We start from the raw sequence: 13,289 nt of genomic DNA on the forward strand, positions 1-13,289 counted from the left end.
GTTGTGCAAGTAGTCTCCCTGTCAAGTTAATTAACCTATCCATCATCTCACATATTTACCTTTCTTGGGGGTGGCGGTAAGAGCATTTAAGTTCTATACTCTTAGAGAAGCCAGACTATACAATACCATGTTATTAATCATTGTTGTTATGTTTTACATTAGATACTCAGATTTTATTCATCCTAAATGAAAATTCATACCCTTTTACCAAACTTCCCCTATTTCTTTCCCCTTCCAGCCCCTGGCAACCACTTTTCTACTTTCTGTTTCTATGAGTTTGATCTTTTTTTCTTTTTCAGTTCTGCATCTAAGTGATACCATGCCATAATGGAGGAAAGTCATATATCTGATTTGGGGCTAAGAACCAGAATATATAGAGAACTCCAGCAACAAGACGACAACCACAAACAAACCCAAGCAACTCGATTAAAAAATGGTCAAGGGACTTGAACAGACATTCCTCTAAAGAAGACAAACAAATGGCCAGTAAGCACATGAAATATGTTCAACACCACTAATCACAAGGGAAATGCAAATCAAAACTACAATCAGGTACCCCTTCACACCCAGTAGGATCACTATTGTAAAACACACACACCTCTCCACACACAAGACAGAAATAGCAAGTGTTGGCAAAGATGTGGAGAAATTGGAATCCTTGTGCCTTGCAGGCAGGAATCTAAAATAGTGCAGCTGCTGTGGAAAACTATAGAGTAGTTCCTCAAAAAGTTAAAAATAGAATTACCATATGATCCAGAAATTTCCCTTCTGGATATATACTCAAAAGAATTGAAAACAGGGTCTTAAAGAGATATTTGCACACCCATTTTCATAGTAGCATTATTCATAATAGCCAAGGATAGAAGCAACCCAAAAGTCCATCAATGGATGAATGAATTTTTAAGAGGTGGTATATACATACAATGGAATTTTATTCAGCCTTAAAAAGGGAGGAAATTAAACTTGAGGACATTACGCTTAGTGAAATAAGCCAGTCACAGAAGAACAAATACTGTATTGATTCCACTTATATGTGGTGCCCAGAGTAGTCAAAATCGTAGAAACAGAATGTAGAATGGTGGTTGCCAGGAGTTGAGGAGAGGGGGAGAAGGGCAGGAAGGGGAGTTTTTAAATAGGAACAGAGTTTCAGTTTTGCAAGATGAAAAGAGTTCTGGGGATTGGTCATACAACAAGGTGAATGAAACTGCTGCTAAACTGTGTGCTTAAAAATGGCTAAGATGATACATTTTATGTTGAGTGTACTTTACCACAAGTTTAAAAAAAAGATCTTTCACGCCATGTGGTACTCATAAGAGTGATTCATTATTTAGATATAAAATATAGACATCCAAGGCTCCTTTGCTACAGGAAGCTGTTCATTCCAGGAGTCAGAGCACTAAGCTGGAGTGAGGGAACCTGGGGCCACTTCTGGTTTCATCGATGATGCAGTGCACGTGAAATGCAGTTATAGCATTATCGTACCTTTTGAGGATTTGATCAAATGCTATCACTGCTTTCAAAGAAACTGTTTCAGGTATGAATGGGATAATATTTATAAAACAACAGTGGTGCCTTACCAAAAAGAAGACTGTAGAAAAGAAAAAAGCCACCCACTGGGTGGCTCAGTCAGTTAAGCATCTGACACTTGGCTATAGCTCAGGTCATGATCTCAGGGTCATGAGTTCAAGCCCTGAGTCAGGCTCCTGTGTTCAGCTCAGTCAGCTTGAGAGTCTCTCTCTCCCCCATTCACCCTCTCTCTCTCTCTCATAAATAAATAAATAAAATCTTTAAAAAAAGAAAAAGTATATCACTGGTATTATTATGCTACTTCTGTAAACATTTTTTACATTGTTAAAAAGAAATCTTTCCATTTAACTGGTCAGGGCTAAATATCTATTAATGATAGGCCGGTTTGTCACAGCAAGTAATATTTAGTTTCCAGAAACCAATCTTTAAAAGCCTGCTTTGTACAACTGTTGAAGTCTATCATTACAAGGATTTATTCTTGGCACTGAATCCTGGAGCTTTGGCTAATAGCAGTCAACTGAGGTAATTCTAGCCTAATTTTGCAAGTGTTCTAATGGCAGTAAAAATATGTTACTCGTGAATCATAATGACACTTCGCTAAAGAGCTCAATATTTTATAGAGCTTTAAGAGCATGGCAACTGTAGTTCCCATTTTCCATGATCATCCTTTGTGGGGAATAGTTTTATTATTTAGAGAAATGAAAATAATTTTTGGAATCAAATTTCATTATACCTAATCCCCACATAACAAAAATATGTTCAATTCCAGAAGTTTTGTGACATGGCCAAGTAGTCTAGATCCAAATTTCCTGGAAGAATTGTTAATCCTGTAATCTTGGTGCCAAAGAAAATATCACCAATAGAAACCCAGTTTACAAATGCAATTGTTTTAATGACCCTTTCAAATTAATTTTCCTGCTTGAAGATGAAATGCTATTTCTTTCTGTTTGCTAGTCTACTCTCTTTTCTATACCTTGCCAGTCATTTTTTGTATTTAGTTCTTATGCTATATCTATAGTGAAGAGGGAGGAGCAAATGAATCATGTAGCAGGAACAAGGGTCCTTTGTAAAAAGGAGGGGAGGAACATATATATGCTAGAAGCAAGAACCATGTGTCTGGCATACAGTTTTCATGGTGCTTGACATTTTTATGGCCATTTAAAAAGCATTATTTAAGGGGTGTCTGGGGGGCTCAGTCGGTTAAGCGTTGGATCCTTGATTTTGGCCGAGGTCATGATCTCGGGGTCATGAGACTGAGCCCTGCATCTCCTTTGCACTGGGTGTGGAGCCCGAGTAAGATTCTCTCTCTCCCTCTCCTCTGTTTCTTCCCCCAACCCTGCGAAACATTATTTAAGATCGAATGATGTTTTGAAAGCACAGTGTTGTGCAGAAAATGATTTTTAAATATTATTTTTATTTTCAGGGTTCATGGCTTTCTTAATGTTAGGGATTATTTTTTAAGGGGAATATTAAGGAAAGTGAGACTTTAAAAAATTGATAAAATGAAGCTAAATGGCAAGTAAAACTAGCATCTAGAGAGATGAAAACCCCTGTTGATTATTTTCTTGTCTTACCATTTCCAAATTGTTGTCCACTTGTAAAATATAAATGAGCAAGAAATAAACCAGAGTTCACTGATTCAATGGAATTGCCATTATAACAGTAACATATTTCATAGTCTTGAGTATATGCAATAGATGTAAAGTATGTTTGCTATTTCCAGCTCAGTTATTTAAATAAGCAAACACTTTCATCCATACAAGGCTTATCCTAAATACAGTCTTCTGTTATTGTTAAACAATGAAATTGTGAAGCATTAAAATTTAGCACATAACATGTACAAAAGAAATTATTTAATGCTACCATATTTTTAATAAATGAATCACAATTTCTTTTTTTTTTTTCAAAGATTTTATTTGTTTATTTGACAGAGAGAGATCACAAGTAGACAGAGAGGCAGGCAGAGAGAGAGAGAGAGAGAGAGAAGCAGGCTCCCTGCTGAGCAGAGAGCCCGATGCGGGACTCGATCCCAGGACCCTGAGATCATGACCTGAGCTGAAGGCAGCGGCTTAACCCACTGAGCCACCCAGGCTCCCAATGAATCACAATTTCATTACACTAGAGATCTCAATTTTTCGCAATTTCCATAGATCATGAAATAATCACCATCTACGTTCTGGGTAAGGAAAGGGAAATACAGATGAAGAAGGAATATTTCCTATTCTTTGGAAGTCTTGTTTACATGGAAAACATGTCTTTAGAACAAATTCTGTTACATTCCATTTCTATACCTACATGCTTACCCTCCAGGAAAAGAGCCCTCAGTGCTACAGAAAATAATTTCAAGTGTATAGTGGATTGGATGTGTGTCAGTATCAAAACAAATGATACAAAATAGCTCTAAAGTCATATTTATATGACTTTACTGTATCCTTTGTACATTTAGAGAAGTCACTGATGGACAGTAAGAACTTTAGTAATAAACCAAATTTGAAGCTAACTTTGTTTTTCAAAAAATAGAGAAAATACAAATATGTGATGATAAAAAGGCATCAGCCATTTCTTAAGACTGCCATGAGACTTAGGGCCACAGGGAGGGAGAGGGTGAGAATGTTTATCATCAGAGCTGTGCGTAGAGTGTTGGGGGAAAAGGTGGGAGGGCGACACTGGTTTTGAGTCCTCAGCTTCCTTTTTTCACCTGCTTAATTGAGACTTTTTTCTTAAAACTAGAGTTTGTGGGGAGAAGATGGATCATCCCCTTTGGTAAGCACAGCTTGAATGAGGACTGTGGTCCCCACTCACTGGCACACAGCAGGGAAGTCCCAGCAGATAAGGAAGAAGGTGGCCTATGCTTTGATAGCAGGAACCTGACTTAGCTTTCCTGAGTGATCCTGAATGGTGTGGAAGTGCCTGCATCCTCTCAGATGATATGTTAAGTAGCAGAGGCACTGTCTGGGAAGCTTGCTGGAGTGGGTCATCAGTCCCAGGGGCTGCAGGGAGGATCATCTCAGCCAGAGGATGGACAGTCAAACCTCAGAGGTTTGACAACATCTGTGTCAGATGTTGAGTCAACAGGTAGGGCCTCCTGGTGAGTGGACCAGGCCATGATGCCCCCAAGGGAAGCCGGCAGAGCCTCCAGCCTGTGGCAACACCTGGAGAGTCACGGGGTCGGATATGGTCCCTCAACTCCCCCCTCCCCCGCTAGGACACTGTATGTTGCCCATGCCCAACTTATGCAGCATCTTAAGAAAGGGAGTTGGAGAAAAGATCCAGAGGAGACAAATGAATCTCAGAAGAGGCTAGATTACCCAAGAAACATGGTCTCTTTGCCTTGTTAGGTAGGTTTGAATTTACCAGATTGGACTCAATGTAGTTTCTCACCTCTTATTGAGAGAGTAGAACTTTTGAAGGAGACTAGAACAACTGCAAGAAAATAAAGAGGCATTTCTTCATACTGAGTATAGGGTGCAAATTTCCAACTCTCCTGAATGCTTAACAAATACCCCGCACACCCACAGCTGGTCTCATCCTCACCCATTCCTCTCTGCCTGTGGAGCTGCTTCTAGCCACTCCCCAAATAGCTGGGGCCCCGCCCGTCCTCCCTTCCCCTCTCCTTTGCAGCCATTGCTCTCCTACTCCTACTCCTTCTCAGCACAGCGACAGTCACCTCCACTACGGACCAGTCTGACCGGATTCTGGCAGGGGTGTCTCAGCGGAAATCCTGGAGCAACAGTACTTGGGGGCTCAGGGCACTCACTGTTTTCTAACAAGAGCAGGAGATTTGTTTTTTTGTTTTTTGTTTTTTGTTTTTTAACAATCTGCACAATCAGACCCATGTGTGCTGACTGCATACCAGAAGCTTCTACCTCTTCTCTCCCACTTCCCATCAGAGCCCCCGGACTTTCCGGAATCCTCTGTTTCTCCTTCTCCCCCAGTTCTTCCAGTCAGAGCCCCTCACCTTCCTTCCTTCCTTCACATAGCAGGAGCTGATGTTGGAGGGTAGACGGAGTAAGAGCTGCTCGTGGGGCGGAGGAATGCATCCAGGGCCAGGCCAAGAGAAACCAGGTCATTTGGAACCCGACCGGGACTCTGATCACATTTCCAGAGAGCCGGACTATAAATGGTAGCTCTATCTTGGAATGAGGACTGCTGTTACACTGTTAGATGGGTGTTTATGGGCTGGCCAGGAACTGAATTCCCCTTTAAGAAGTTGCTTGTACGAAAGCAGTGCATTTATAAGTTCTTGTTTAGCAATGTAGAGATAAGCCTTTTAGACACAAGCTCTTCTGATTTGAGGCCTATTGGTGATGAAAATCTATATGCATTTATTATTTATTAGCAGAGATTTTAATATACACATACAATACAAAGAGAGAGAGAGTTGAGTAAAGAAATCAAGGCAAAAGGAAAACAACATTAGGAAAAATATGATGAAGCCATGGATAATTTCTAATTTTAAAATTCATGCCTGGGGCGCCTGGGTGGCTCAGTGGATTAAAGCCTCTGCCTTGGGCTCAGGTCATGATCCCAGGGTCCTGGGATTGAGCCCCACACCGGGCTCTCTGCTCAGTGGGGAGCCTGTTTCCCTCCCTCTCTCTCTGCCTGCCTCTCTGCCTACTTGTGATCTCTGTCTGTCAAATAAATAAAAATAAAAAAATAAAATCTTTAAAAAAATGCATGCCTAGTTATTGAGGCCTAAAATTACTGAGGCGCCTGGGTGGCTCAGTTGGTTAAGCAACTGCCTTCGGCTCAGGTCATGATCCTGGAGTCCTGGGATCAATTCTTACATCAGGCTCCCTGCTCAGCAAGGAGTCTGCTTCTCTCTCTAACCCTCCTCCATCTCATGCTCTCTCTCATTCTCTCTCTCTCTTAAATAAATAAAATAAAATAAAATAAAAATAAAATAAAATGCATGACTAAAGGCAGGCCAGGAATTTGGCTTTGAGCTTCCTTGGTGGCCAGTGCAAAGAAAGATATTCACTAGATAAATGATTCTTGATATTTTGTTTTGGCTGGTTTTTTCAGGGAAAATCCCAATTATTCTTATTCCTAACACTGAAGGCCTAGGAAAATTTCTCCCAGGGCTCTTCAACAGAGGACTCCATATAATGTCATTCCCTAACATAATAATTAACACCTAGTGGGAACTATCCAAATATTCTGTCTACATTGTTGCCTTCATGTCTCAGAGAAACTCTATGAGACTCTGCTGAGATGAGGAAACTGAGGCTCAAAGAAGTTCAATGACTTGGGCAGGTTGTCAAGCTCACAAATGGTTGGCCTGAAACATGATGGGGTCTGTTAGTCATGTAAATCTCTGGTGTTGACTGCCATTTCAGGAGAAAGAACCCCAAAGTGAAATCAGTACATCCCATGAGGTTTTTTTTTTTAGCAACCTCAACAGCCAATGATAAAAATGTGTGTCAACAGGGGCCCCTGGCTGGCTCAGTCAGTTAAGTATCTGGTCATGATCTGGGGGTCCTGGGATTGAGCCCTGAGTCCATCTCCCCACTCAGCGGGGAGTCGGCTTGTCTCTTGCCCTCTGTTCCTCCCCGCCACTTGTATGTGCTCTCTCTCTCAAATAAATAAAATCTTAGAGGAAAAAAATGTGTGTCAACAAAGGAGCAAGTTATCTTCAAACAGGAAGCCTAAAGCACTACTAGTAACCTAATTCTAATTTTTGTCTTGGATTCTTATCTTGTACTTTTCATTAGCAAATTTTTAGGAATAAAAATTATTGGTGTTCTTTTTCAAAGCTACAAATGTTTCACTAGTAAATAAAACAGATCACATTTTCAAAATTCCGTATTTTCTCTTTTATATAGATCGCAGCTCTCACACAGACTGTGAAGGGCTTTCTTCTTATCAGAAAGTACGCTACAATTTCTAGAAGGATCTTCCTTAAATAGACTGCCTCTTTTGTTTAATTTTGCAGCTCTGTGAAAAATAACTTGTTTTTTTTTTCTACTTGCGAAGGAAATTTCCCACTCCGAACCTGTTGGAAATATGATATAGGTCATATTCCCATCAAAGAAAACTTACTATTCTCCTAGTATTTTCCTTTTGTGTCAAATTGAAGAGCAGCATTAAGCGAATGCCCACAAAGCATCTTAGAGGCTAAGGAAGGATTAAACTAAAGGCTAAACTCTGAGACAGGTTTATGTACCCTGCAGTGCACTTTCCTGGGGCTTAGCGTCTTTTCGCCTATCTGTAGAGGGGATATCGGAGGGCAGCGTTTCTGTCATGAAATAGGGCTAATCAACTTAGTTGAGCTCGTATTTAAGGCAAGGTGAATTAATTAAGGCGGTTTCTGAAACAGTTGTCAGACGTGCTTTTCAGTCTGCAGCCAGACTACCTTCTGCAAGTAGAGTCTTGGGATGGTTCCTCCATGAGCAATGTCAAAACAAGGAGGACTTCACAGAGAATGTAAGTATATACAGCTACACTTTAATTAGTCCAAACTCAGTTGCTTTTAGTAACATGTTTGCACATATAAAATAAAAGGATACCTTTATCTTAAAAGGAATGCAAATATATGGATCCAATGCCCGATGGAGAAGTAAGGAAATAATCTTGTATAAATACCATCAACACCATTCCTGCCAAAATCATTGGGCACATTATAAAAATAAAACACATTAGACTTCAGAAAAATAAATCTTTATAAAGAAATGCTCAGGTTTATCTATAGATTTTGTTGGCTTCATTATTGCTAACAAGATGTTAGCTAATAAATTCTTATTTGGCTGAAGTTACTAAAGAGTAACTAATGATATACTGCCCATGCCAAATAAATAAATACTGGCATACTCTGTTTTTGTTTTTGTTTTTAAGTAAAAGTAAAGGGAAGTTTATTTAAAATAAAGTTAGCTCAAAGTTGTATGTAACTTTCTTAAATGTCTTCTCATCTTCAAATAGATTAAGTCCCTGCCTCTTTGTGTTGCTACTGTACATTTACTATGCATTATTATTTTAATGGCCTTTCATTGCTGCAGATAACTACATTCCAAAAATTGTCATGATGTATGGACTATGAAATGTCAGAGTAGAAATTTATAGAAAAAAAAATTGAGGAACAACCCATGATCATCATGAAAACCACTATGTTAATATCTCTTCACTCATTCTTAACAACAATCTACCTAAAATATCTAAAATTCAGGTCGGTTCTATGGTTACTGCTCAATTTCACTTTGGTTCTCATACAAATTTATATATGATGGGTTTTGCCTCCCAATCCCTTAGAGAAAGTGAACATGATTTATTCAAACTATAGTGGCTCATAAGTTATATCAAAGTAGTGAAGACATGACAGCATTTCTACTTGCTTAACAATGACAAAGGTTTTAGTCTTTTTCATTACTACACTTGCAAATGTGCCTAGCAGTTTACAGTTCAAGGAGGCATGGAGGGCGGCAATGACAATGAGCTTCCAGAGCAAAAGAAAGGTGAGGTGAGGGCAGCACACACATCATCAGTCTTCACTGACGCAGGATACCCATTGTGATGTGGTGTACTTAGCAAAGTGCTAAAGCTATATGCCTTTCAGAAAAGTGAAATTTATTTTAGGGCCGCTGCCAAGTGTCTCAGGATTAAGTGCCTTTGGTGGCAGTACTGCTCATCACTGCGGTGCTAACTCATTTCATTTAGACGGGGCTGGTGTAACAGAGCAAGGCTGGTTATTTAGAACAAAAACTATATCTAGCTATCTTCTAAAGTGGGATGTTCGTGGCATAATTCAAACAGGTAGAAGAGAAGTCTCGAAGTCTCTTCCCTACCCTTGGCGAGGATGGGGAGGGGAGGGAACATGCAGAGACCCAGAGTCAAAGGTCCATTGAGGAGAGGCTCTGAGCAGAGTCAGGAGGGTGGTCTAGAGGTCCTCTGCAAAATGAAATGGGAGGAATGTTAGCATTATTGGGGGACCTGCTGAGAGAATGCCGAGAAAAAGAACGAGAATCCTGGGCCTGAAATGTCAAAATTCCTCAAAGAAGTATTTTACAGTGGAGAATTTAATGTCCAATTTTAAGTTGTTTTTGACACAACACTCTCTGCTCCCTCCCACCTCACCTCCAATTGGCCAACATCTAGGTAAAGTTGGCTATGCACACATTTGCCTTGTGTGGGTGGATTTATGTGGATACTGAGAGAAATGGAGTGCATTCAGAGTCCATGTAGAGCAGTGATGGGGGAACAGGTATAGAAGGTGGGCCATGGGGCAAATGGGGAACCCACAAGTGCATAGACTCAGAGCCAGAATGCCCAGGAGGATGAAATCCTCAGAAATGGTCAGAGACCTTGCAGAAGAGGAAAGATGGGGCCGAAGGTGACATCAGCTTCTCAGATTTTAAGGAGCAATATCATTTGTCTTGTTTTAAATGGCCATGATGCACATTTGGGGTAAAGATATACTTTAAATATAAGTATTTCTTCCACTTGAAACGAGCTTGGATAATTTTAGAATTCCCTTGTCATCTCAGGAAATTATGTATATCTACAATTAAAAACATTCTATTTTATGTCAATTTATTCATCTAGTCTTACATTAGGCTTTATTCAATTAACAAATGTATTTTGGATATCAATTCAATTATTTACATTTTACACACTATTTTACGTAATTATTTTTTAAAACTTTTTTCTTATTGGATATAAAAATAGACTTTTCACACTTCTAATTGTAACTGTGAGAAATTAGCATGATTGTTCTTCTCACAGCAAATTTTTCTGCTATAGGTGCTGATAATGAAATGCTTTTATGTCGCTGCTTGGCCTATTTTTAAAAAAACATTTTCCATTTATTATTTTTAAAAACTGAAAATATACTTTAAAAAGTGTGAATTACGCTTTAGCATTAAAATGCTGTTCAGAACCCACATTAATGTAGGACAGCTGGACCAGAGCATGTATGAAGCTATTAAGGATTGTTTTGTACCTTAAACAAAAGAGCCCTATATCTCCTGCTAGTTTTAAGAATTTATATTTATTTTTTTTCCGAATTATAGAAACATTTAATTCTACTAACCCGCCCTTCAAATGCAAAAACTTACCACAGACAGAGTTATAACTTTATTTTTTAAATTTATTTATTTTTTATTTTTTTTTAAGATTTTATTTATTTATTTGACAGACAGAGATCACAAGTAGGCAGAGAGGCAGGCAGAGAGAGAGAGAGAGAGAAGAGGAAGCAGGCTCCCCACGGAGCAGAGAGCCCGACTTGGGGCTCGATCCCAGGACCCTGGGATCACGACCCAAGCCGAAGGCAGAGGCTCTAACCCACTGAGCCACCCAGGTGCCCCCAGAGTTATAACTTTAATAAATGGTCACGGGGTAGCCAACAAGAGACGGAAATAGAATCAAACTGACACCTGGCTCCTGAGCACAAGGCAAGCATTCAGTAAGTATCTGCTGATTTGGCAAGAGCTTTAGTTCATGAAGTTCATGTCTTACTACTACTGCCCTAATCAGTTGAGACAGAATCAGCACTGGCTAAGTCGTCTGTGTGCTGCCCGGAGGGGTTTGCTGAGGGTAAGAGTCTGAAGACAGAGATTAGGGAGTCCTCATCCTCCTAAAGTGCTGGGCATCCAGGATTAGAGCTCTGGGTCAGGAAAATCCTTCCTGAATGCAAACCTAAGCATCGGTCCCCTAGCGCACTTGGGATTACCGGACACACTGCACTCTCAGTGCCTACCCCCGTCTGCATGTGGACTCAAGAGCATTTCATCGGCCGTGCCTAAGTGACCTTGGTTCACAAGTTGTCTGATGTTTCTAAAAATAGAAGAGGATACCCTGAAAATGGGAAAGGTGACATCTAAAGACTTGTGAGTTTTTAAAATGTCATCTTGGGGGGGAAAAAAAGACGTATGGGTTGATCCCATGACTCCCCAAATGGTAAATTTGTAGAAACCTAGATTTGGAGCTCAAGCACGTACCTTACTGATGAAGGGAAAAATCTGGTCAACCCCAGAATATTTCCCTGGAAGTCTCCTGATAGCATTTGCTTTGAAATATAATTTGATTTAGGGTGATGAAACTATTCTGTATTACACACCAGTGACAGATGTACATCATTTTACATTTGTCAAAAATCATAAAATGTACAAAACTACGAGTGAGCCCTAAGGTTCACTGTGCACTTTGGAGGCAGTGATGTGTCAGTGTGGGTTCACTGATGGTGCTACTTTCCCAAATGTACCATCCTGGTACAGGCTGCTGCTAGTCAGCAAGGTCATGCCCGTGGGGCAGGGGAAGATAAATGGGATAAATGGGAACTCCCTGTTCTGTCTGCTGGGTTTCGCTGTGAACCTAAAACTGCTCTAAAAATAAAGCTTATTAAAAAAAATATATATATATAATATAGTACATAAAAATAAATATATTATATGTAATAAAATATTTATTTTTATGTAATATATTTTAATAATTTAATTTGGTTATGATTTATATATAATTTATATAATCTATAATAATTTAACTGATTTTAATTTATCAATTAAACATAATTTAATAATTATATATAGTTTCTATATGATTTTTATACACACACACACACACACACACCCTCATGATCTAATCACCTCCCAAAGAGCCACCTCCTAAGACCATCATACTGGAGATTAGGTTTCAACACAGGAATTTGGGGAGAGGGCAATAAAAATTCTATTAAAAAAGTCTATAGCACTAGGCAATGATATTTTTTAAAAGAAAATTTGGGCCCCATAAGTATGATGGTGGTAAGTAAAAAAGCATTTGCTCACATGTGTGAGGATGAAAAGGAACTAGGGAAGCCAAGTGGAGCCGAGAACACTCAGGTGTAGCAGACGTCAGTGACTCCTCCCTCCTGGGGACCTCTGTGGCTTAGGGATACTTCTCTAGACATTGGAAATAACTTACATTTTAGGTAAGAACTTGGAGAATTGTTTCAACAAATAATAAATCACTCTATCAGATGTGTAACAAAATTTTATAGATCACATTCAATCTCCTTGGTTGGCATCTCAAAAAGAAAGCAAGCCGGACCTAAGGACCATAGGACCCAGAACGGTTATCTTACCAAGGAGGGCTTCGAATTAGATTTAAATTAGATAAGACTTGTCTCTGATACCTCATTTCTTCGTCCCCGTTGACCCAATGGCCTTGAGTTCCCTGCTTACTTCACTAAATGTGTGCCTGACAGTGAGGAAAAAATCCTGCTGTGTTGTTACAGACAATGGACCCTACAGAACCTCGTAGAAATATGCCTATGCCTGGTGAGCCTGGCACTCCAGAAGAAAGGCATTTGTACCAGTTCTCTAATGGAATGACATCAGAAGGTAACCACATCGCCGCCTCAGCACTAGACACTGTTGCTGCCCTATTCCATACCCCCTGGGCCCCTTCCAAGTTCACCTACCTCTCCCTCTCCTCCTCTCTTTCCTCCTGATTTGTCTCCAACATCACAGAAAATGCAGGATAAACACGATATTTTTTAATTTTAAAGATTCTCACTCATTCATGAGTACATTCAAACTTCTGCCGGAGACCATTTATGACACCAATCAAAGTTCAGGAGCACCAAGTTGCGCCCCACATTGTTCTTCTGTGAAATAAACAAGGTGGGAGAAGATGGTTGTGCTCCTGACCTCCCATGGGGAACCTGAGATCTCACGGCACAAACAGGGTCCTTGCCAGAATTCCAAGTCAGGTCTGACACAGAGCTCGCCTGTGTTCCTTGCTGGCGTTCTCACCACGGCTGGCTAGCACCTGGCAGGTATTTTTATTCTAAT

This window comes from Lutra lutra, chromosome 1 (assembly GCF_902655055.1).
Source record: "Lutra lutra chromosome 1, mLutLut1.2, whole genome shotgun sequence".
NCBI classification, from domain to species: domain Eukaryota; kingdom Metazoa; phylum Chordata; class Mammalia; order Carnivora; family Mustelidae; genus Lutra; species Lutra lutra.